Genomic DNA, 23,557 nt, shown 5'->3' with positions numbered 1-23,557 from the left:
TACTGCAGCTGGAGCAGCCTAAGGAGGAGTCATTCCATCAGCTCCAGGCTTTCACAATTAACTCCTGAGGGTGTGAAAAAGAGAGAGAGGGGGGGAGCAGAACACAAGGAGAGATTTCTCAGAAACACATTACCACAAAAGAATCAAGTACACAAAGTTTAATCCCACAGCACTGCAGTTGTCACCCCCTCCTCAGGTTCTGGCTTAGTCATCGTTGAAAAAAAAAAAAAAAAAACCCAAACACAACTCAAAGGCAAAACCCTCCCGAAGTTTAGAAGTGGCCATGCAGTCCTGGCAGGAGTTTTCCCACCCGGCACTGCTGCCCAGGAATCTGGCAGGATGTGCCTTCAGCTGTGCTCTCCAAACAACAGATCGCTTCTTATTCTTATTTCAGGAAGGGATTCTGCAGGCAGGACCCTACAAGCAGCTGCCTGCAAGAGTCAACAGCTGGAAGCTGAAGCAAATTATTTTAAAAATAGAGAGGGCAGCGGGAGATCAGCATGTGAAGATCAGGACAAGGTGATAGACAAGAGCAAATACATTCATATACAGGATAAATTTCTATACCTCTCAGTGTCTGGGGCTTAAGAAACTGTCAGCATAACTAACATCTTTAGGAAGTCCAGAAATGAAATCTTGCCTTGCTTTTGGCTTAATGCAGGAAATCAGCTTTAATGACAACCTACAGTTAGCTCTGGAGTAATTTTCTTTCTGTTTCATTGACATACATGACAAGATTTTATTAGCAGGGCTAAAATTCAAAACAAAACATTTTTCCCAGCTGCACAGAATGCTTAACGCACACACTGACACCTCAAGAAGAGAGACCAAAAAAAAAATTATTTCAAAGCAATTCCATCCCCTCTTTCTATTTCAGCTTTTCATAGTATTTTACATCAGAAGTTCTGCACTTTGCAGAACAACCACGGATTTTTCATTATCAAGAATAACCACTGTCCAACTTGTTTGTATGGAATCCCAGATTGGTTGCAGTTGGAAGAGACCTTAAAGTAACATCTTATTCCAGGGCAGGGACACCTGCCACTGTCCCAGGCTGCTCCAATTCCCAGTGTCCAACCTGGCCTTGGACACTTCCAGGGATCCAGGGGCAGCCACAGCTTCTCTGGGCACTCTCCAGGGCCTCCCCACCCTCAATGTAAAACCCCTTTCTTTTTAAATCTCATCTAAATCGATCCTCTTTTAGCATAAATCCCTTAGCCCTTGTTCTACCACTATTTTACATGTCTTGTATTCTTCAACAGTGTTAAACTTTGTGAAGTAAGCATTCAAAAACTTCAAATTCGTGAGGAATCACCTGAAGTTACACTCTGTTAAAAAAGGATGAAGTAATTTAAAAAGAATTTTAAAAAATCAAAAGTGCTAAAAGTTACAGGGTTTCAGGCCGCTGAACTCGTTTGCTGTTTGGTACCAAATAACCCTTCCACAATTTTCCACGTGGAAGCAGCAAGTCCCAAAAGTTTCATCCTGCCAGGCATCCCTTAAACCTGGCGTGGTTTTAAAAATATTTCTGCACGTAACGTTCCCTAAAAAAAATGCTGTTACAAGAGTTTTTAATCTATTCAGATGCTGCTTCTAATGACAGGACTTGGATTGTGTGAAACCCTAAAAATACTGAGCCGATTCAGGATCCATGCTGCCCAATGGGATTGGGTGGTGAAGCACTGTCAGAGGCTTCCAAAGGAAACTGTGTCTGCCCCCGGATCTCTGCAAGTGCCCAAGGCCAGGCTGGATGGGATTTGGAGCAACCTTGTTCCAGTGGAAGGTGTCCCTGCCCATGGCAGGGAGTGGAATGGGATGGGCCTTAGGGTCCCTTCCCACCAGAAAATTATAGACAATAAAACACGTTCTCTGTAAATATGAGAAGCCTATTCAGGGTGCAGATCTCTTTTATGATGTTCCACAGCGTGACCTTAATTAACCTTAAAGCTGGTGCTAAGGGATCTAATTCCACACTGGATATATCAGGTGAAAGACATCGGCCCAAGGAATTGTGCTCCCACCTCTGGAAGAGCCTGTGTGGATGATCTCCAATTATCCAATCTAAAATAGAAATATGGGTTGGCTTTTTGCTTTCTTTTAGAAATTTTAAGCAGGAGTGATGGTTGAAAAGCTCCAGGAAAAAAAAGGAAAAATGCAAAACCTCTAAAAGATTATGCTTGACTCTGTCCAGCATTAGAAAAGAGAAAGGAGAGGGAAGAGAGAAAGAGTAAGGAATTATGATTGTGGAAAGAAAATTTGTTTTTGCTAAGGTGTCAGAGTGCTGCCACTGAGAGACGTTACCCAAACAAGTGATCCTGCAACACAGCAAACTCCTCCCAAGTCTTCCCAGTCCACCTCCAATGGAAACACTCACGTAAAAAACTCCATTATGGTAAAAAACACAATTTCTAATTTAGAGGAGGTCAGCAAGAGCAGAGTCCTTGACACGGTCAGCAGTGTTTTCCCCTGGCTTCAAGGAGCTTCTCCTGGAACTCCAGCTCATGGCACGATCCAGGAACAGAACTTTACTGCCTGTGTAATGAGTGACCAGACCACGAGAGGAACATGGGACGAAGCCATTAAAACCCAGGCATCACCACAAATGCCGCGGCTCAAGGCTGCAGTACCTCTGTTCTGTGTGGCTGAAACACTCAGTACGGGTTTGTTTGTTCATTTCGTGCCTGCTCTGTCTAATTAAAAACATGTCAGTCACCCAAACAAAGCAAATATTGCCATCACCGAGCAGAAACTGTCTGCAGAGCTGACCCGAGTCATGCTCCTGATATGCAGGGCTTTGACTGCGACTTAAAGAATCACCAAGTCCAAACATTTACTGTAAAACTGCATGGGATTTTCCAGATATGTCAGGGATGTGATCCTTGAAGAGCTTTGGCTGATCAATCACTTACATCACTTGGATACCAATTCAGCATTTAGGGGAAGGAGAGAGCTGGGAGTGTTCACCTGGAGAAGAGAGAACTCCAGGGAGACCTCAGAGCCCCTTCCGGGGCCTAAACGAGCTCCAGGAGAGCTGGAGAGGGATTTGGGACAAGGCATGGAGGGACAGGAAAAAGGGGAATGCCTTTAAGCTGAAGGAGGATAGATTTTAGATGGGATACTGGGGAGGAATTGTTCCCTGTGAGGGTGGGCAGGCCCTGGCACAGGGTGCCCAGAGAAGCTGTGGCTGCCACTGGATTCCCTGGAAATGTCCAAGGCCAGGTTGGACACTGGGGCTTGGGGCAGCCTGGGATAGTGGAAGGTGTCCCTGCCCATGGCAAGGCGAGGAATGGGATAAGTTTTAATGTCCCGTCTCACCCAAACTAATCCACAACTCCCTAAAAATTCAGTACAGCAGAGATCCAGGTAGGGAAGGGGCACTTTCCCAAAAAAACCCCCGAGGAGCAGCGAGACTCCTGAGCCCCTGCTTTCCCCACAGTGGGAATCACTGCCAGTTCACAGAGCAGTTTTCCACCCCAGCAGAACACAAAGGCCCTGGCGCTGGCCCTTGGAAGAGGCACTGGAGCTATTTATAGCAGCTCAAGGTGTGTGCTGCCACTGCTGCTGCTGCAGACAGGGAGCAGCTTGTTTTCCCAGGAATTGATCTGCACGGGCGGCTTATATAAACAGTTGTTTCTCGCTCATTTCCACACCGGCGGCATCTCCCGGGGTAAAAACGTGCCTGTCAATACAGCAGCTGCTCGCAGGCAGCAGAGCTGGCAGCAGCTGCGACGCCTCGAGCTGGAGATTCTAGGTGAGCTCGGGAAAGATGTTCCAAAAATACAGCTGCAAAAGCCATCACGTGCAGCTGGGTGCAGGCAGAGGAGAGACATAATCTCCTTCCATGCTGTTCTTCTGCTGTTTAAAAAACCCCTAAAGCCAATTCTCTCACTTTCGCTCACCATAAATCCTTGTTTAAGCCTATCTGCACGAGCCTTTTGGATGATTTCTACGGGAAGCTCTGTATACAGCTTCTGTTTTGGGGAAGTCCGATTTTTCTGAAGGCTATTCCTTCTACTTCAATTGTTACTTGCTCCTGCCTCACAGCATTCTCCAGCGATTCTATCAGAACAAATAAAGGCTGGGAAGCTGCTATAAACAGGCAGAGAAGCAATAACCACACATGTGAGCAGTTTCCTTTATCTGGCATCGTCCAGGGCGCACCTCATCTCTTTCAGGCTAATCAGATTTTCAGAGCAGGACCCAAAAGCTGTAGTTTTAACTCCACAGTATGAGGAATGTTCCCCGCACAGAGATTCCTTATCGCTTTTCCATTTTAAAATTTAATGACAAACTGGAGGAGAGAGCCAAGGCTGCGGCCTGGTTACCGAACACTCGGAGCTCAGGGCCCTGGTACTCGCTTTCATCTACAACAGAAGCCACTGGAAAAGACGGGAAAAGCCACCAGCAGGCCTTTGTTTTCCCCCCTTTGACGTGCCCAGGTTAATTCTGCTGGCTGTGCATTGCAAAACCAGCACTCACCTAAAGGGCTGCCGGGCTGTTGAGCAACGCTCCAACCTCTGTTGCAACTGCAGAAGTTAATGCTGAGCATTGCTAGAGAAAATTCATCTCTTCCAGTTGAGGCAGCAGTGTATCACATTAGGGATCCCAAGGCTTCACCTGAGCAGCTGCTTTAAAACCCAGAGGGGCTCAGCCAGCACCGAAACAGCAGACCTGTCCCGACAGAAATCCCTAAATATATCCATTTACTACAAACTCTGAGTCTGGAAGACTCTTCCCAAAGAGTCATAAACCCTTTGACCTTCAGGCTAACACATTTCACACACGTCCTGCTGTAGATTTAGCAGGTGAGAAGACATTTTCCTCCTCACATCTAAACAAGAAATGCCCAGGAGACCTTTTTTCATTCCTTTAAATACAAAAAAAGCAAGCTCAAGTCAGCCCTGGCCAAATGAATGCAAAATATTGTGTTTAACCAGTGCTGTCCTCACTGCTGGCTGCTGTCCCTCTCTGGGGATGGCGACAAGATCATGGAATCACAGAATGGTATGAGTTGGAAGGGACCTTTAGGATCATCTCATTCCAGCCCCCCTGCCACAGGCAGGGATGCCACCCAGATGCTGCTTTCTGCACAGGAGATGCACACATACATTGGTGTGTTTGTGCATAAATACCCATATTCAGTATGTGTTTTGGATATACACGCATATTTAACGCCAGTAGAAATTCCCATGAATCTAACTCCTGTACCACTGACTGACCTTGCAGTCTTCACCCAGACACTTATGAGGCAAGACACTGGAAAAGCTGGAATTTGGGGGAGATGGTGGCAGGGGATGAAAGCAAGCCCTCCCTCTCAGCACGGATGCCACCAGACAGCAGCTCCTCCCAGCTCCCTTGTTTTTTTAAGGGAAGATTACAGAGGTTTAGAAAGGAGCCTCAGGTTGAGATGTGAAACAATCAGCTTGACTCTCTGCCATGCTCTAGCTTGCAGAGAAAACATCATTTGCAGCAGTGGCAGTGAGCCTGCAGGTGAGTGCAGCCCAAAGAATTGCTATTTGGGGAAAAAAATCCCGAAATACAGACGGGTTAGAAGCGGAGATAATGGCATTTCACTCCACAGGTTTCATCCACTATGAAATTTGGGGAAAATCTATTCCTCACATACATTATCAGCTGCCCGAAATCAGCACCAAAATGTACTCCTGTGCCAGCAGGCTCTATGTCCAGGATGCTAATTAGTGCTCCTTTCCCTCCTGCCATGGGATGAAGGCCAGGTAAAAACTCTGCACAAGTCAGTGTGATTAATCTGCCGAATCCGTGATTGGCTGCCCATCACTTAGGAGTCCCACAGTTAATTCACAGCTCCAGAAGACACAAACACGTTTCATGCCTTCCTGAAGCCAGCCAGCATCAGCTGCCTCCTCGCCGCAGAGCTGACAAGGCTCACGGATTTAAACCCACCATTCCTTGGAAAACAGACTGGAATAGTCTGATAAATTGAAAAAGTCTGCCAGCTAATTTGTATCAGCCTTTAATTAAATTTGTTTCTAGAGGTTTCCCTTTATTATTGTCTCGGTGTCAGGGATAAATTATTAGTCATTCCAAGTGCATCCCCCTAAAACAGACAAAGCTTTGAGAGCACTCTAACCAGAAAAGCTGTGGCTGCTCTGGATCCATGGCAGTGTCCAAGGCCAGGTTGGATGGGGCTTGGAGCAGCCTGGGATAGTGGAACGTGTCCGTCCCTACCCATGGAGCTGGATGGGCTTTAAGGTCCTTTTCAGCCCAAACCATTCTGGGATTCTATGGAAACTTCCTTTTGGGAAACCTTATGATCCAGGAACTGGATCTTATATAAGAGTGCTTATAGGAAATTTAGTGCTTTCTGCTGCTGTTGGAACAGCAGGATTTGAGGCCAAGGAAACCCCAAGAGCAACAATGAAAGCTTTCCAAAAAAAGTGAATTACAGCAACTACGCTGGATGAAAACATTCAGTGAGCAACAGAGAAATACACTGCACTCGAAGCCATGCTGGGCTGAAAACTGTTTGCTCCGTTTCCTTCCTTTTTAACATTTAGTTCACTTGTTCAGGACCTGTTCTCTATAATTTCTCCTATCTGGAGGACGTCCATTACCTGTCTATTCAGGGAGCCATCCAGCCAGGACCCACCCAGACTCATACGTGATGCTTTACCAAGTGCAAGTCAAGTTCAGTACCTCTCTGTCCTTCTCCACCGAGCCATCATCATCATCATCATTATCATCATCATCATCATGCCTGGACCTTCATGGCAAGGTCCTAAACAACTCGCCAACACTTCGAAAAATCCCTGCTGCAGGACGGAATGAAGCAGCACGGGAGAGAGGCAGAGTTCAGGAATATGGAGGGCAAGGACACGACTGGGGCACTGCTGTTGCTGGTTCCCCCCACAGCAGACAGAAATATCCCCATTTGTGTAAATACAGCCTTAGTCAACAGGGCGACAAATCCCTACAGAGATAAATGTCACCCGCTGACGTCAGTGCCACAGCAACCTAATCAAAGTACAGCCTTCAGCTATTTTTAAACCACAGTTCAAGTATTTTTCTTTAAAAAGGAAAAAAAAATTGTTAAAAACCCATCTTCTAGAAAAAAATGAAAAAAAACCCTCTTGAAAAATAAATGTATTTAGCAGTAGAACAGAAGTGAAATATTTATTTCTCTCTGGTGCTGTGGCCATACAAGCAAAGCTTTACCCAAGCCCGAAACTTGCTGTTCCATCTGATGCGTCAGTGCACTAGAAAGCAAAAGATAAGGATTTGGGAAAGCGAGCACATCAGATTGGCACCGGCCTTTGTATTGGAAATTTACCCAGACAGGTTAAAAATAACACGGGGAAGGTTGGGAGCCATGCTGAAGGTCGTTCTCGGCAGAGCTGCTGTTTTTATAGTAGGAGCTGCCGGTGACATGTGAGCACCACTGCCAGTATTTGTGTCCCCAGCACACACCGGGATCCCCTGGCTCATGGTTACAGTCACAGAGGCTGCTCAGGGCCAACACATCAGAGGAGCTGAACCCAACGCTTCCTTGATGGACCCGTTTCCCTCCTCAAAACCTGAGACTGACACTGAAGGGAGTCACTCCTGTCCACTGGCCAACATTCCTGTTCTGCATTGCCACGGTTTTCAGGCCCGGCGTCAATAACATGGCAGTGTTTACAGAGCTGTAACATGGCAGAGCTGGGCACAGAGCTCCCCAGCTTCAGGCCTTGCAGAGCTCCGTGAGAAGAGCATCACCACCTTCACAAACACCCACCATGACCAACCTGAGGGGATGTTCTCCATGGTGACCACATCTGGACCCTCCATGGCCCCCAGTTAGGAAAAAAAAAATCACAGAATCCTCAAGTTTGGAAGAGGCCTTCAAGATCATCCAGTCCATACACAAACACAGCGCCACCATAATCACCCCTAGTGATACTCCCACGTGCCACATCCAGGTGCCTCTGGAATGTTTCCAGATATTGCACTAGCTCCCCGGGCAATTAATTGCAATGTCTGACCACCCTTTCAGAGATTTTTTTTTTTTTCCCCTCTATATTCAATATTCAATAGCTAATCTGAGCCTTTCCTGGTGCTACTTGAGGCCACCTCCTCTCATCCTTTCACTTGAGGCAGGGCAGAAGAGCCCAACCCCCAGTTCATCACAACCTCTTGTCAGGTACTTGGTGAGAGCCATGAGGTCCCCCGCCCCTCCAAGTCTCCTCCAGAAGGAGAGCTGGAAAGGAAGCACTTCCAAACTGGGGACACCTGACGCTGAACTTCGCGGGTGCAAGAGGCTCTGCTGCTTCCTTGCAGTCGTAAAGTTTTCTGTAAACGCTTCAGGTGGAGGAAAAGTGTCTCCAACAGTTAAATCTTCAGTTTCAGCTCGAACTCCACAGGCAACTTGCAGAAGTCATTACTGAGTGTTGGCAGAGTCCAGCAGTGATCATCTGTCATTCACCTCCATCCTCTTTCCATGCTGTCCTTGAAAGAATAGGTGCCATGGATTGGATGCTGTTGGGAATGACTGTCAGCAAGTGTTCACACTGATCTGATTTCCTTGTTTGCTGGTTTTAAGAAAAGAAACTTGCTGTTTAGGAGGAGCAAGAATCTTTCATTCTTTCTTCAACTGGAATGTACAATTCATTTAAGGGATTCTTGAAGTTATTTGTACTTAACTGAGGGATGCCCAGAATGGGTTCTGCTCCCACAGAAAAACTGGATCTCCGGCCCTTGTGGCCTTACCCAAGCCCAAACTCCACCAGCAAGGTTCTGCTGGGCTTCCAGGCTTAACTGGACAGAAGGAAATAAATTTTCAGCAGCAAAAGAACAAACATCAGCACAAGGAGGATGAAAAACATGAGGGAAGGGAAGAGGAAAATTCCTGTCAGCTCCCACTCGGTGAGATCACACACACGCCTCGACTCGTGAAGATGCATATGAAAACCAAGACAGATGTGCATCAATCCTTCTCTCAACAGAGGGCTTGCCTTACTTAATGGAAGACAGCAGAGATAAACCTCTGGGATAAACTAGCAGTGGAAGAATCCATTTCCCCACCAGAGAGAATCAATGATTATCTATTTTCCTTTTTATCCTCCTCAATGTACGGCGAATTGGAGCAAACGAGCTAACTGCAGATCCCATCTGCTCCCCTCCCAGATGTTCCTCCAGCTCCGGAATCCCCAGCAGAGCCTGCACCAAACCTGTTCTGATAGGATTCTCTTGCCAGTTTTAAACATGACAAGCAAAGCAGCTTCCCTTGGAATGATAAATTTAGTGCAGCTTGACCGTGTAACCCACAGAGCCGGACATGCAGAGGGGCTCTCCCGGGACTCAGCACTTGTGTCCAGCACATTTCAAGTTGGGAAAGGACCGCCTCATGGATCTGGAGTAGCACACAGACTCTAAGGACATAAAGGAACACAAGCACAGAATAACAAAGTCTTTAAGCAAGAGCCGTGCTGAGAGCTCTGAGGTCCCCTGCAGCACTTTCCCAAATAAAACCCCACATTCAGGCAGGGGGCGGGGGGAAGGAACACAAAGTGCATTTACTGTAACACTCACAGATGAAAAATTGTAATTGCTCTGCTTTGACATCTGGTTTCTATTTCGCTCCCATTCTATCAGGTTACATAACAAACAGATGATGCACCAGAGCCCCGGAGTTCTTCGGCAAGTCTTGTGCGGATTTGGTGTTTACATTCCTCAGCATAAAAATTCAAGATATGCCACACACACAGAGGCATGTTCGAGGCAGACAGAGAGCTCGGAGACAAATGAGCAGTTTGCAGAGGAAAAGTAAGGCTGATTGGGAAGTGTGGGCGTGTTTTTAATAGAAGATTACGTACAGAAAATCCTCTGCTGTCCCGATCCAGTTCAGGAACTGAGTCTGCACACGATGGTGCTCGCAGCTGTGCAGACGGAGTTTACAGGAGCAAGACACAGGGAATGCACGAGTTTACAGCTGGGCAAAACACTCGGGTGAAGCCAGTGCCAAATTGAATGATGCAAACGCAAATTCCACCCTGCCCTGTTATCTAACCAAGCACGACCTTTGGGGCTTTCCTCCACCTTCTCATTTGGGTTTGTTTTTTTCTTAAAGAAAATGGCACTTTTCACTCACTTCTGTTGTCACAGTGATTCACAGCCTCAAGAGCACGCTGGAACTCAGGCATCCACTTCACTGACCCTGTCCCCAGACATCACAGACTTTCTTCTGAGTCAACAGCACATCCTTCCTTGGCAGCAATTCAGGAAGTCATGCAGTGCTAATAAAGCTGACTCAGCTGAGCACAGGTTCCAGAGAATCCCCCTTCCCTCCCCAAAACGCTGGCATGCAGGAATGAACACAGCAAGAACTGGGAAATCACAGAGCTCATGATGCTCTGGTGCTTCTCTCTGAAATTTGAACTGTTGAATTATTTACAAACCCCATATTAATGGAAAATTCTGGTCACAAAGTGTTTTCCATGGTTCACACAAACAGCAAGTGTCCCAGAACTTTAAGTCTCCCCCAAGCTTCTCTCTGCACATTTAATTGCCAGCTTGGCCTTCTTTACCTTCACTTTTTGGGCAAGCAAAAGCGCCAGATTAGCAAGCACTGAAATAGCCAGAATTATAAACTCATCTCACATATTATTCTATATTCTGTTCTCATTTGGGGTTCTCTGTTTTGCTTCTTAGAGGCCATAAACACCTTGTGCATCTGTCAAGAAGAACACTGGTCAGGGCCAACATTCAGCTTCCTAAGGTACAACCTAGCCCAGGACTGGACTGATACCTTCAAGGGAGACCAATTCCCATGGGGACTTGCCAATCTCACCATCACAAGTTACTTTTGAAGGAAGCAAGCATGGGACCCTCTCCGAACTGCAAGGCAAGGGTGTAAAATGTGCCCTGTAAGAGTACAAGATCCCTGTGCTGTGTTTGGGAAACGCCTGCCAAGGCTCCCTGTGGATGGGACCTCTCCGAGCAGGAGGTCACTGACATTTAAGTGGGAGCCAAATATGAAAATAATAAAAGCCCTGATGGACATGGCTGCAACGCCTGCTGGTTTCCAAAGACCGGTGGCTCATTTTTCTCCTCACATCACCCTCACACCAATCTGCACAAATCCACATGTCGTGGTGCGAGGATGACACTAGAAATGGTGCAGCCATTAGTCATGGACAGCCAAGTAGAAAAATGCCCCAAAATGCCAGGTTCCAGGAGGCCTGTTCCTCAGATACCACAGGTATCTCTGCACTGCCAGCTTGGGCAAACACAACAGCAAAAAGGACATTTTCCTGGTCGCAGAACCACTTCTGGCCACGTCTTAACAAGTTTATCATTAAGCAGCATGAAAGCAATTAATAGCATTGACTTAGAAGAAACACACAGCACTAGGTGCATTCCACTCCTTACCATGAGGTGTTTTTCCCTCTGTTTCCACCCTGAACTAGGTCCTTAGAAAGCCGACAAAGCAGCAGCTTAGGGGAAGAAAGAAGGGGGGTGGGGGGGATAAAGGAAAAAACTTCAAACAATGTCACCTCTCATTACAAGACTCCAACAGCTAAAATATTTAAGGTGTCCCACGGAAATTCCATGGAAATTAAGCACACAGGACAAGAGCAAGGAGCAGAGGAAGAGCTGCTGTAGCCAACAGCCCCAGCACTGAAACCTCGAGGGACCAGCAGTTCCTTACTCCAGGACATTTACAGCTGCCCACACTTTGCTGCTCTTCTTCAAGCATCCAAATTAACGTGTGCATTCTTCCATTTTACCTCCAGGAGATCCTCAGGTGTCCATCCACTAAAACACATCAGGGATTTAGTCCATGCTGATGAGATGTTTACAGCTGGATTGTGTTTCGGATATCTCCTCCTGCTGCTGGGGGACAAACCAGGCAGCGAAGGAGTCCTCTCCAAAATCAGCACACAGCCCAGTCAGAACACATCCTAGAGCATGCCAAGAAGAGAAGAGGGAACCCCGCAGGGAGAGCAGGATAGGGAACCCCACAGGGAGGCCAAAGGATGTGGAGAAGAGTTTTAATTCCATGCTCCCCAACACCTGTATTTCAAGCAGCAAGTGCCACTGAGTAAAGGGACTGCAAGACTGACTAGCCCAGCGGGCCACGATGGAAAAGCTGTTTCTCCAGCACCAAAAATTTTAAGTGCTTATTCATCCCTTCTTGTCATCTGTAAGCAAACTACTCCTCCATTCACTACAGACTGGCAGAATGCAAAGGCGTCGCACAGGAGCCTTTGCTTTCACTATTATAAATGATGCTATTTTTGCCTTTGAGCCTCCGGTATCACAGATCCCACATCCTTCACATGCCTCACCCCAGGCTCCCTGCGCTCTGCTATTGTGTCTTCCTGAACCGGAGGTGTTTTCCTGCTGTAGCTTCACCTGCTGAGAGCAGAGCTGTGCCACGTGCCTGCTCCGTGTACAACTGCTCAGTTAGAGCACAGGACAATTAAATCCAGAGCCGCACATGCCCAGCGAGCCCCAGTCCCGTTTGGGCTGCACCCCCCGAGCTTTTGGCACTGACGGCACGTCTGGCAACTAGGGAAGAGCTGCCACGGCCATGCCAGGCACCTCCAGCCACCCCAAACCTGGCACACGCCGCGTGTTCTGCCCTCTCAGCTCTTCCCACCAGCACCCAGCTTTCCCTGCTGCCAGACAAAACATCTCCCAGCTGCCGGCACGCGGCTGAGCTGGCACGGCCAAGGGCACTCGGCAGAGGTCAGCAGCTCCAAGAAGCCACACAGCAAGGCACGGGATGCTCAGAGTGATCCCTCATTAGATGTCACAGCATTTATCATCCAGCACCCACAGCACCATTTCATGAGCCCGGTGCTGAGGGGTAAAACAGCCCACGCACTTCAATTTGTTTTCCCAGCGTCTAAGAAAAGGCCTGAGCTGAAATTACCATCTGGGGACCAGAGACAGAGCAGCTCAAATGCCTCCGACTGCATCCAAGGCCTGAGCCAGGAGATGTGGAAGCTCCGAGTCAGAAACGTTCTAATTAAATGATAACCAGTGAAAGTGGCCAGCAGCCTCCACTAGTTTCAGTTCGGGAGGAGGAGAAGGAGGGAGGAGAAACACCCTGGGCAGATTTTTCCTCCCTGCATCTTTCGCTGTGCACAAAGGTATCCTTAGTCAGGGAAATTATTAACTTGGAAGAGACAGAGCGGTAAATAAAGCAAATCTAAGCCGATAAATCACAGAGAATTTGCCAATACCGAGAATATATTAACAAACAGATACGTTATTAACAACTTGCAAATGTGACAAAACCAGTGAGGCTCGCAGACATGATGGAAACACAGGCTTGGTGGAAAACAGTAAGAAAAAATACTAAAGGAGCAAATACTGAGCATTCTGCCTTTTTCAAAATCTTTGAAACCTGTTGGTGAGATGGTGTCTTTGGCAGATACAACCTCACCAACAACGGTTCCTGAACACAACCTACAGCTTCTTATTGCAAAACAAAACCAGTTGAAGATGTTGGGGGGTGAAAAACCCACTGATGTTCAAAAGAAATAGTCCCACAGCTGTTTCTTGCAAGACGGAAAAGGAGTTTCTAGCGAGACAGAACTCATCTCCCAGCACGATTGTGTCTCATACCTCTGCCTGCTCAAGCCACAAATGTTTATGTGCCTAAACCAACTACTGCATCATTATTTCTGAATAAAAACAAGCTCCTTCTGCTGAGCTCTCTACAGAGCCAAACGAGACAACACAAGCACACCCCTTTATCCCAGCTCACCTGCCCCAGCAGGGAGGGCTCATCCCACTGCAGAGCCAGGGTGCTGTGACTACAGAACCCAGCTCTAGGGACTGGTGGCTCCTGAAGGGACTCTCCTGCCTGTCTCTCCTGAAGAAAGTAGCCCCAACAGTGAAATACAAACTGAAATAGGAAGGAAATAATTAATTTTAGAGTCCACTTTTTTTTTTTTTTTTTTTTTTTAAACACTTCCAGGGATGGCGACTCCAGCCTGTTCGAGTGCTTTACAAGAAAAAAATTTGACCTCAGGCATTAAGGAAGTCAAAGACTCCTCAATGTGGGATGGGCATTCCAGAGAGCTCCCAGAATCAACCCGCAGCTCCCTGGGGGGAACAACCAACCCACGCCCCAGCCTGATCAGTGGGGATAGAGGATCTCCAGCCCTCCAGCAGCCAGGTTCTGAGGGGAAGGAAAAGCCCAAGCACACCCTCATCAAACTGCAGGTCTGTGTTTACTCCAGCACCACTCACTGCCCCCACAGCACACCGCGTGATGCTCTGTCCAGAGGCACATCAGACACCTGAGATGGGAAAATGAGAGAGTGTGTGTGTCTGTGATCAGCAGGCTCCAACACAGCCTGACCCAATGCCAGGCTGTGGAAAAGCCCAGCCCCAGCCCAGCACAGCCCTGAGGAATAAACTCTGGCCAGTTCAGACAGGAGGAGCCTGGACAGAAACACAGCAGCCACAACAGGGGAGCAGAAGCTGCTCTGTGCCCACTGCAGAGCCAAAACACCACCCTGGCAACAACACCAAAGAAGAGAAAAGCAGGAAAATCCCACGCAGCCTGCACCCCGACAGAGGCACGGGCAGGCAGCTGCCAGAAAGCCCCAGTGACACAACCATCGTTGCCTTTTCCCACAACCTCAACCCCTCGTGGCTCCTCCAGCACTGCCCCACGCATCGAAGACCAAGGAATAAACAAGCTGACCAGGAAAACACTTCTAAACCTGTACTTTCACTCTCAAGCCTCGAGCCCTAATGGGGAAAAAGAGCAGGGGGAATATTCTGCGCACACATTCTGTGTTTTGGCCAAAACACGTAACAACTCTCTTAGTGAGTATTAGTTCGCAGCTCCAGAGAGGAGGAGGAAGGCCAAGGGAACAAGAGGAGAAATCCTAGAAAATACAGAGTATATCACATCCCCACATGAGGCTGACAGCAGGCCATGCTCTCCTTTCCGGCAATGCAAGTCACCTTTGAGCAGACAGTCTTCTCCTCAAAATAGGTGCTCTATCTCTGGAATTTCTTCCAAACCCAAATCACATCAAGGCCTGCCCTCCCAGTGTTGATCCACTGGCACCCGCAGGCTGGTTGTGTTTCAAGAGGCACAAGGAATAGGTGCAGAAGTTTATAATGGAACAAACAGTTTGGTGGCTACAGCTGGTTTCTCAAAACAGGCAAAAATACCTGCCAAGAGCTTTCACTCACAGGTGGGATATCGAGGAACCCTCCCCCACCCCTCCACCAGCATTTTGCATTTGTATTTAGGTGTAGATTAAGATAATAACAATTTTTTAAAAACCTAAATTTTAGAAACATTCCTAAATCATTCTTATTCTCAAGTCTGCTCAACTGCTCCATTTAGAGGCAGGGCAGCTGCGGGGGCAGCCTTGCCAGTGGGAGGAGGAATGTGCTCCAGGAAAGTCCAAACAAGCAGTTTCATAAGGGCACTCTCCAAGGAGAAACCTCTGGAGACAACCAGCAGCTTCCATCCCACTCTCTGACTCAGAAGCTGACAATGGATGGTCCCAGCCTCTCCAGCAGCTCCTTCAAGCTTCCCTGCAAGAATCCCAAGTGCAGAAGGATGACCCACTTTCCAGGTTTCTCACCCCCCCTCCCCATTTCCAGCAGCAATCAGCACGGTTTACACAACAGCTGCTCCAGCAAATGGCTTTGCAGAAAGTTTCTTTCATCTGATGGCTGGAACATCTAAAGATCAAGTCCCCTGTTGCCCAATGATTTGGGCAATCACTCCCAAAACATCACGTTCTTTTGTGCAACTGCTATCCACGGTTTCCGAAACAAAAGCAAACACCAGAACTACCAGTAATAAATAAATAAATTAGTTAAAAAGAAAAAAAAAAAAAAAAAAAAAGAAGAGTAGTCTGAGCAAGCAGCTTGAAAAGGAGCCTCCCAAGTGATGGGAGGCGAAGCAGCGAAGTGAGGGCTGGGAATCACTGAGCAGAACCCTTGCTCACAGCCACAAACGCATTCCTGTTTTCCCAGGAAATCAAACAGATGCGCCCCAACCATGACGCTCTAAGCTGCGGAACGGTATCTTTACAAACAGAGTAGAATTCCAGACGATAAGAAGTTAAGGAGAAGTAGGGGGCAGAGGGGCTTGCAGCGTGAACTGCAGCAGCTCTGACACCCCAGCCATGCACTCCTGGACCTGACCACCCTGCAGCTGCAAAACTGGCAAACTCTGGCCTACTTGGGGGCATGTTAGAGTCCAACTGTATTTACGCTGACAGAGACAAGCAAAGGCTGTGACGGTTTATTGACGCAAGAGCTATTTTGTGCTCCATGCCAGAAATTAATCAGTGGAGGAGGAGGAATTCTCCTTAAGCGCTTTGGTGAGCTGCTAAAAACAACAGGCTGAGGTCTCCCATGACGAGCACCATCGAAAAGAGAGGAAACAGAAAAATAAATTGAAAGGACAACTTTCACAGAGCAGCTTCTTTAGAAAGACTCAGCATCAGCCAGTGCCTGAGCAGAACCTGCCCTGCCATTAACTTCCCTTACCAAAAGGAAAATACATGAGAGGATTAAATCAGACGTTTCCCAAACCTCTGTCAACACGATCTGATGCTGTGTTTGTTCAGATCGACCTGCCTCAAGTTTACTTGGGGGAGGTGGAGGTGGTGGTGAAGGTGTAGTGATCCTTCAGGTTGGCTCTCCCTGCTGCAATTCCAGATAAAAAGAAGGAAACCAGGGGCAACAGTCCCATCACCTCCTTGAAAGAGCTACTACACAGAGCTCCGCTTTGAAGGGAAAAAATAAAAAAGCAAAGAATCTTTAATGCAGGCTGAAGGAATAGCATCAGCCCTACCTGCCAAGAAGACATCACGATAAACCTGTCAAAGAGTTACAAGCCTGCAGAACAGGCCTTGCACCTGCTGGAAGGGAAAAAAAGGAAGGGAAAAAGCTATCTAATGCCAATCAGATTTCAGATTCTTGCTGCTGGCAGGGAAGAGATGCCAGAGCCCTTCTCCTGGGTTTGGTAAGCTGTGAGGATCACATGCTTTCCCCTGGCAGAGGTTCTGTGAGACCACTGGCACCCTAGTTAGAATAAAGCAGGTTCTGGGAAGTTTTAGAGATTTTTTTTTCTGAAGCGGCAGACATCAACGATTCAGTACTTGGATGGACTTGTGGAGTTTGGTGTACGTTCTCTTTCACTGTTTTGGATGATTTTATGACCAGAGAAGAGAGGGTTGGTCTAGTTCAGGCTTTTATGTCTTCCCACAGGAGCAGCTGAAGCATTTTCTAGATCAGGAGTGAAAAAAACGTTTAAAACTGTTTCTCTTTAGAGGCAGCATAAAATAAAGGTCACAGTTAACAGAGGGGGTTAAGCCTGTTTGAGTAGAAAGTGCAAGTTTTGACTGCCTTAAACAGAGGAGCAAAATATAATTCTCAATGGATTATTTTAACATCACCAGGCTTTAAGGACTTCCTGCCCGAAGAATTGTCAATTGATCAGAACCAAGGAAACCACCTTTCCAGCAGCACACAAAAAACCACCTGCCCTCAGATCTCTGGGCAAATGACCTACCCGAGGCAGCGTTTCCCATCTCCCAGCTGCTCCCAATTTGCCGTCCGGCTGCGGCGGCCACGCGGCCAAACACCCGCATTGATCCGGGGCCATTGATCACGGGCTGAAACAAAAAGTCACCGCACGGGAGTTCAGGGACGGCAGCAGCTGGTAAAGGAAAACTCAAAATCCACAGCACAGCGAGCACGGCCCGCAGGGAGCAGGCAGAGCCCGTGGCCCCTCGCCCCGTGGTTTTGATCCTGCTGGGGTCACACAGCCTCAGCAGCTGCCTCGGAGGACAAAACAGGTACCTGAGGCCAAGGCTGGCAGTTCAAAGCTCCCAAAGCAGACCTCGCTCCCATCACAATTTGCCCCATAAAGCTATTTATGTGGTTTGGCAGCACAGCGGCTCCAAACAGCGCGAGTACACGGGTTCCAGAATAGCTAAAGGGTCAGAATTGATTTTTGCTTTTTAAAAACAAGTGATTTCTTTGAATTCAGCTGCGATTTCTCCAACACACTGGTCCCAGCCCTCCCAGAGAGCACAGGAGGTTTCCAGCAGTCCCCTCCACTGCAAGCAACTCTACCTTGGTTGGAAGCTTTTCCTGGAGGAGAGGCACTCTGCTTGTTTACGGGCAAGTCAGCAAAAGAAGTTGTTTTTCAGTGCTGGGATTGTTCAGCCCTTGGTACAACCAAAATGACAGAAAAGAAACTCCCCAAAATACCAAAACAACAAATAAAAGTAAAATTTACTCTTATCAGCCCCTCCAAAAAATCCACATCACACATGAGCAGAGGTTGAGAGGGTGTATTTAATGGCTGTTGTCACAATCCTACCTGTCCTTCCCCCCTTCCCCAAGTATCCACAGGTAACTGTGGTCAGGCTCCTGTCTCCCTGGGCTGACTTTGCCCAGCCATCCTGGCAGAACCTCCTCATGCTCGGCAACTCAAGCTTTCAAAACATTTGTTGCTACATCAAAGCAAGGCAGCTACAAACAAGGTCAAGTCTGCCCTGTGGATTCCCTGGCAAAGCCTGTGCTGCCAGGCTTCAAAGAAGGACCTGCAATGCCCCACTGATCCCCAAACACACTCAGGGGCTTCTGGAAACTTCCACAAGCACTACTGCCACCAGGGGTAGTTGAGACAGGAGGGTCTCAGAAAAGCCCACCGGGCGTTATTCCCGTACGGAATTCACTTTTCAACGGGTGTGAGGTTTAAGATCAGCATCATCCTTCTGAAGGGCTAAAAATCTGCTTCAAAAATCACTTGAGCAAATGAGTCCGTCAAGCCAAAGGGTGACAGCAATCCTCAGGGGGAACCCCAAGAGCTGCTGAACACCCCAAAGCAAAGCAGGGCACTGCAGCTAAAATTTTCCCAGTAACTGAAGAAACGACAGGATTTGGGGTTTGGCTACGGAAACCAAACCTTTAAAAGACCTGCTGATGTATTCTTTTTAATCTTCTCAGTGGAAGAATAAATTTTGTGCCCCATTTCTCAGTGGTTTGACCACGCCACCTGGCACCTCAAATCATGCAGGTGTCAAGGCTTTTCTTGCTTAATGGTCTGTGTTGGGGGAATTCCTTGTACATGGTAAGCTACGGGGAGAAAGGGACTGGCAAAGCCTTTCCTGAAGGATGGGAGAGTTACAAATTCCACAATTGTTCATTTTCCAGTCAGGTACCTGCTACTCCATGTTCACTCACTCGTGGCTATCTTCTGACCGTAAAGGCAGTTTCTGCAGATGTCAGAGGACAAAAAAAATACACTAAACACTACACTAAAAAGAAGAAACGTCACTGCAATTGCTTGTCCACTCTTCTGGTAACAGATTGGATTTGGGGAAGTATGAGACACAGGGCAAACTGGGGTTGACCAAAAGTGAGTAACAAAAATGTGATAACCGCATAGAAAAAGGTTTGTCTCCAGTCCAAAAGAGACACAAGATCCCAAGGACTATCTCAAACATTATTACAGAATCACCCAATGTTAAAGGTACAACCTTTTTTGTATCCTTAGTCTTCCCTGTACTCCATTCAAAATAATCCAGAGTTCTCTGCCTCTCATCACAAGTACCTGCTTCTCATCTTTGCACTGCAGGAAACATCACAGGCTAAAACACTTACTTTAGAAACGGGCTTTTAAAGAATTCCTAAGTGCAAGAGCTGCATTTAAAGAAAAAGCAGAAATGAGAGGAATGTACTTGGCAGGGACACTGACCTAGCAGGAACTTCAGCTTGAACCCCAAATGGAAGCACAAAACAATTCTTCTCTTTTGAGGGTACAATCAAACCCTTGCACAGAAAGTCCCAACTATTTGATGCTCCAGAAAGTGAAAACTTCACAGGTTTAGTGGGAGCAGACTTAAAACTTTCAAGGACCTTAAAATGACACCGTTCCTAGAGAAAATCCAGGACAGGCTCAGCTCCCACATGGGTAAGAACAGGAATGAAGGTGGAATTGGCCTATCTGTGATGGGCTGGAGAAAGAAAAGTGAGTGGAGACACGGACAGTTCCATCTCCTGGAGTTTTCAGCTCTTCTAATCAGAACTTGTTGCTGAGTTTACCCCACAGCAAACCCCAAAAATCCTCCCCAAAACTGGGGAACCAGGCTGCTCAGGGGTACAGCCTCTGAATTCCCAGACTAGAACTATCCAGTAAAACCAGAGCACCAGACTGGTAAGGGGAAGCAGGGGTCCCTGGAAGTGTTCCGTGCTGGGATTGACGGGGCTTGGAGAAACCTAGGGTCGTGGAAGGTGTCCCTGCCCGTGGATGTAGTGGGCTTTAAGGTCCCTTCCCATCCAAACCATTTCATGGCTCTGTGATACACCATGTCCAGATGCTCTTCCACAGCCACCAAGTACCTGCCATGGCCCAGCCCTGCTACAGGAGGGCTGGAGTTTACCCCCACAGTCCTTGTGTTTATCTGAAATGATGCTCTTGCCCCCAGATAACTCCCCCAGATAGCCTCACTGCTGCCAGAAAGTAGGTCAGTGTCATTTAAAGCTGCCTTGAAATGCATCTCTACAGAAACTTCTTAATCTTTAAAAAGAGAACGCATCAAATATTTATCGGGCGGTGCAAAACGTTGGAAGATGCTCACAGGGAGAGCTCTTCTGCGTGTGCTGCGTGAAATGGCTTTCCATGCCTCACTGAGCCATGGAGCAGGGCAGGAGAGTGGCTGGGTGCAGATAAAGCCCCATACAAAAGTCCTTATCTGCCCAGCAAATCGCAGTACGTGACTCCCCAACTCGTTCTCCCGGTGCCGTGTAATCCTGGAGCTCTCTGCTTCCTCCGGGAGCTACTCTCAGCCCTAATGATCCCTGCTGCAGATTTTCCTCTATCAGCCAGGCAGCTCATTCTCAAAACTTCAATATTCCTAATTACCAAACATTCAGCACTGCAAAATGTAGCTGAAATTTGCATCTCTGCAAGAGTGGCTCTGAAGAAAGGATGGAGCATTTGCATTCAGACTGGTTAATTCCTGCAAGATAACATTTCATAAACAAAATGCTTCACTGAACATGGAGATTTTTAGCTTTTACAAAGGAAAGTGAACTTTAAACAAATACAAATCAGTTGAGTGATTAACTTTAAGTGTTTTGGTTTTTTATAACTAATCTTTATGTATAACTAGTATCAGCAGAACAATCTTTACTGATTAAAGAAGCAAACGATAGTGAAACTCAAGCCATGGAAAATTAAAGAGGGGAGGTAGAAGGCGACTGGAATGAATCATTTAAGGTCAGTAAGAGAGGGAAAAAACCCTAAAACATTTTTTAGAAAAAATATAAAAAAAACCCCACATCTATTCACAACCCAGTCAGCCTGGGTAAGGTGAGCACCACAGGTTATGTAAGGCAAGTTTAAATTGTGGCCAACAGGAACAGGTTAAGGAGTGAAACTAAACACGCTTTCCCCCCGTCCGCCCTGAGCTTTGTCATAATCCTAAATGTTATCTTAATTAGCCTAATTTTCTTAATTATACTTCGCAGCAACTTGAGCCTTCGCAGCACAATTTCAGCACCTTTTTTCAAGCTTTGTTCCAGCACTGGAAGAGGCGGCAACTCCTCTGCCAAAAGCCAAGGGCCACGTGACGCCTCCCAGGAAGTTTTCTCCCACCTGGGTATTCTTCTTCTCCAAAAGCTATTTCTTATTCCCTACAGAATCTTACTCCAAAACACAAGAAAAGAAGAGGGAAGAACTCACACCTTTCCTAGTTAACTTAAATCTTCTTTGTATTTTTCCACCTTGCTCAGCAAGAAGCCCTCAGTGCCCAACATTCCTCACTAAAGCTTCGCAGAGTGAAATGAAAAATCAAAAAAGCACAGAAAAAAAAAACCCAACACAAACCACTTCCATTCATCTGCGCCACAACAATCTCATGGCACGGCTCCTAAAACATCCCATTAGTGCTGGCCTTGGAGAAGATCAGAGAAGAAAGCTTGAACCCACTGAAGCAAGGCTTAATAGGCTCTCGAGTAAAGCCAGAACCTTCCCTTAAACAATGTCCATCATTAGGAATAATTACCTGTAGCTGTATAATCAACATTGTTATGATAACTGACATGAGAAGTCCAGATGTCATCTTTGGCAAGGCTTAAGAAGTATTTCTGCTCCTTATTATACAACTGACTCTTGAAAGAGAAACGAGCACCGGGGGTGAAAAGCCACCACGAAATGCTGCAGAATTCCAGAAATACAACCGGAGTGAGAACCCAGCACCCACGTGGATATCCAACATGACCCTGCTGCCACAGCTGCCACATCCCTGGGTTTTGAGCAGGCCACCCTTCTCAGCACCATTCTAGATAAGGCTGTTACAAAAACAAAGCTCGAGTTGATTCGTGGATCTAAAGAAACGCTGAGCCAAAGCAGCAGAAAGAGGCAGAAGAAACAAGTGTTCAGTGATGAATTCTGAAAGGAAGCAAGGAAAACCAGCATCAGGCTTTCACTGTGTAACAGCCCAACCAGGAAGGACATCACCACTTCCCAAAGCTCTGGAGACTTGCTCCTTAAGGAGCCAAGAAATACCCACAGTTGGGTTTGGACTACAGGTGGATGTTTAAGGTCTCCCACCAGCACAAGGAGAGAAAAGCAGGCAGCCTCAGCTGCCCAGCCTCACTCCTGAGTCATGAAAACACTCAAACAACAATTACCTGTTATCTGAAGAACAGAGCTCCTGGAAAACATCACTTGGCATTTGTGTCTCCAGTAAACACCTACACTCAGACAAACACATTTAAGTTTCTCAACTCCTCGTAGTACCAGCAAATTTCAAAATCCAAGAGACTGCTACATTATGGAAGCAGCGGCCACTTTTCTGTTTGTTTGTTTTTGATAATTCTGATGCTTTTAGAGACTCATAATCTCATTTCAGTTGTGAGGAGAGGGTTGGATCTATCCCTGCTGCCCACAGACTCCAGCACCCCTATTTATTGCAGGATTTCTTCCCCCACAAACAAGCGGTTCCTTAAAGCTTCGGAGCTGTTCTCTGGCTTTTAGCACTTCAGCCTTAATTGTTAACCCCAACCTGATTAAACTGAAGTCACAGAGTAATCTCTCAGAGGCAGAGTGAAATAAGTCCTTCCACATGCCTTCTTGTTGTTGGATTATTTGCTTCCCAGCAGCCAATTCTGTACCACAAACTGAAACACCCCAAGCACAATTAAAATTCCTCTTACAAAGCACTGCCTAACACAAAAGTTGCCCCAAACTCCCTAAAAACAAATGTGTGAGGCGCTTTTAAGCTGAAACGCAGATAACTGAGCAGCTACAGATCCTCCTGACAGACAGAAATGCACAATTTGGTAGTGATGAATCATGCCTCAAATTACAAGACACATTAGGGATAATCCCCCAGACACCATTGAGGTGCATCAATTGACTTTTGTTCCAGCAAAACTATTCCTTCCTATTAAAAAGTACTTTAAAAGTCCAAGAGTTTCCTTAAATATCAATAAAGGCACCAGCAGAACCATGCCCATTCCTTGGAGGTGCGCTCCATATCATTACAGCTCATCTGCACAGGTTTAACAAATTAAACATCTGGTT

General features: G+C 47.0%; 1 protein-coding gene across 4 annotated transcripts in view; it reads right to left on the bottom strand.

Moving 5' to 3' along the window:
• The window catches only part of HDAC4 (histone deacetylase 4), a 175,613-nt gene that overhangs the window by 126,534 nt on the left and 25,522 nt on the right, over positions 1-23,557 (bottom strand). The gene's annotated exons all lie outside the window — the stretch shown is intronic.

The sequence above is a fragment of the Sylvia atricapilla genome, chromosome 7 (assembly GCF_009819655.1).
Source record: "Sylvia atricapilla isolate bSylAtr1 chromosome 7, bSylAtr1.pri, whole genome shotgun sequence".
In the NCBI taxonomy this organism is placed as follows: domain Eukaryota; kingdom Metazoa; phylum Chordata; class Aves; order Passeriformes; family Sylviidae; genus Sylvia; species Sylvia atricapilla.
This window is presented reverse-complemented; position numbering and strand designations above follow the sequence as displayed.